The sequence below is a fragment of the Silene latifolia genome, chromosome 5 (assembly GCF_048544455.1).
Source record: "Silene latifolia isolate original U9 population chromosome 5, ASM4854445v1, whole genome shotgun sequence".
Taxonomy (NCBI): Eukaryota; Viridiplantae; Streptophyta; class Magnoliopsida; order Caryophyllales; family Caryophyllaceae; genus Silene; species Silene latifolia.
This window is the reverse complement of record NC_133530.1, coordinates 42235335-42238051: the sequence shown is the minus strand read 5'-3', so window position 1 is coordinate 42238051 and position 2717 is coordinate 42235335. Positions and strand designations below refer to the sequence as shown.

Sequence of the window (2717 nt, the reverse complement as noted above, 5' to 3'; positions counted from 1 at the left end):
TCGAATCCCTGATTATCCATTGTACTCGATCGATCCATAATTCCACTCGATCGAGCATTATCTTCAGCAATTCTACTCGATCGACCTCCAGAAATCAATCGATCGAGTATTTTCTTCGGATTAAGCATAGTTTCGTCAATGGACGACTGTTCACTGCCTGCAACATCGCTTTCCGGGTCTGATATGTCCTCAACAGTTGACAATTTGGGTCCTTCATAAGAAAGACCACTGCGCAAGTTAATCAGGTTTATCGTCTCGTGTGGATTATTCTCAGATTGAGACGGTAAGTGAACTGGCTTTCTCGTGGATTGGCTAGCGTCCAGTTGAATAACTTGGGTTTCGAGTGACTTAATTGATGCTTCTTTTTGTTGGTCACTCATCTGCAACTGTTTAGTCAATGATTGGAGCATCGACTTCAACTCAGCTAATTCACTTACTCCACTAGAAGAAGCTCCTTGATGCGGTGGTGGAAAGGATGAAGGCTTTTGGAAGCCTTTTTGAGCCTTGTGAGGAGGAACATAAGCTTGTTGCTGCTACAGAGGAGGAGTAGGATTAAGCACATTCTGACTAGTCCATCTCAAATTGGGATGGGCTCCACTTTGATTATTATAGTAGGAACCTCCTCCTTACCTATATTGCTGAAAGTCAAGACTTGTTCCTTCTCTGTTAGACAGTCAACAACAGTGTGACCGTCATTACTCCCACATCGCTCATAAGTAACGACTTCTTGTCTAGTCAGCAAGTGAACCGTCTGTTGATCACCAACATGCTGCAACTTTAACTTGTCAAAACGAGTATTCATGGCTTCCAACTGAGCCACAACAACAATATCAACTAAATTAACTGTTCGAATACCATCCCTCGGATTCCCATACTCAGCACAGTGGGTAGCCATCTCCCTTATGATGGCCCATCCCTTATCATCATCATGTTCTTCTGAAATCGCCCATTAGATGAGGCGTCCAATATAGCACGGTGGTCGTCATACAACCCATTGTAGAACTGGTTGCACAAGAACCACTGATCAAAACCATGATGAGGAAGAGACCGCACCAACTTCTTGAAACAACACCAAGCTTCATAAAAATTCTCATCAGGTGCCTGCTTGAAACTTGTAATTTTTCCTCTCAGATGATTGGTACGTTGTGGAGGAAAATACCTTTTATAAAAGGCAAGTGCAAGAGTCTCCCAGTTGGTGATACTAGCTGCTTCTCTATCAAGATCAGTGAGCCACTCTCGGGCTCCATCGGTTAAAGAAAAAGGAAATAAGACCTCCTTAATCTTATCCTGCGTCACTCCCTTGGTAGCGGAAATGGTAGAGCAGTAGTCAGTGAAAACTTCCATGTGTTTGCGCGGATCTTCACCTGCCACACCTCGGTATAGGTTTCGTTTGACTAGGTTGATGTAGGACGGCCTGATATCGAATGTATTTCCATCCTCTGTCAAAAGCTTGAAACCCTTAGGGATTGAGGCAGTTGTGGGCTCTGAATGACTCGCAATGTTAGGCATTTTCACCGGCTTTATAGCAGAAATAAAGTTGTCTTCTTCACAAGACGGATCTTCTGCAAACAGAAAATTATCTAGCTCGGGTTCAAAAGTACTCAAGACTTTCTTTTGAATCTTCCTTTGCAGTCTTAGTCTATGCCGAAAGGATCTCTCTGGCTCAGGATCAGCAGGAACTAATTCTGACCTGTTAAACCTGAGCATATACAACACTGAAGGAAATAAGTGAGAACTATTTCAAGGAATAAAAATTCCCTGAGACGGAAAGAGATAAACGAAACAACAACAGACAAATAGCCTATTGCCTCCCCGGACGAGATATTAAAGTGTTTTAGACCTAATAATCACTTCGGGTTGAGACATCAAGTAAACTCTACAGAAGTTTAAGTATTCCATTTTGGAAATAATAACGAACCTTTCAATCGTGTCATAGAGGTTCATATATAATCATGAGTTCCCAAAACTTAATTTATCAAACATTATCATTTGATAATCATTTATAAAAAGCTCTTATGAGGAGTTATCCTCATTGAAGTATCTCATAAGATAACATTTATCCTTTTTAAACATCTATCAAAATATAACAATATAATTTAATCGTGTACATGCATATGATATGTAACTAATTCTAAACAACATTCTAAAACAATTCAATAATTTATATAAAATAAAACTAATTAATATGCAAATGAACTTAATCTCTAAATGCCCATGATGATGACTCGATAATGCAAACTGTACAGTTTCTTTTCCAATATTCATAATTACAATTGACTTCAAGTCAATGGATGGACTTCAGGTCCATGAGCTCATTCATAATCATTAATTATGTGTCGATAATAAAATTGGACTTAATTATAAGCTCCCCATTATTTAATCCATTAAATTTCGCGCGCAAATGCATATAGGTTCCTTAAACAAATCGATATAAATTTAATATCTTGCGATATTGTCAGTACTGATCGGTGATATCTGAATGTATATGGTACCATTCCATTTCCTATATAGGTCATCTATTATTATTCAGATATCTATGTCACTTCCAGGACATGCAAATTTCTCTACTCCATAAGAGTATCAACGGCCCATGCTTTGCCATTTTCTTATTATTTGAAATATGTGAACCGATATGACTTTCACACTACCTTTCATGTGTGGTTATTGTTCAATTTGGCAAGAGTCTAAATTTCATTACATATATTTTGTATGACTAA

General features: G+C 38.5%; 1 non-coding gene across 1 annotated transcript; it reads left to right on the top strand.

Moving 5' to 3' along the window:
- Positions 1–1027: 1027 nt before the first annotated feature.
- LOC141658312 (small nucleolar RNA R71) lies at positions 1028–1133 on the top strand. The gene has a single exon (XR_012549204.1). It is a non-coding gene; the product is annotated as a small nucleolar RNA R71 (small nucleolar RNA).
- Positions 1134–2717: the final 1584 nt, after the last annotated feature.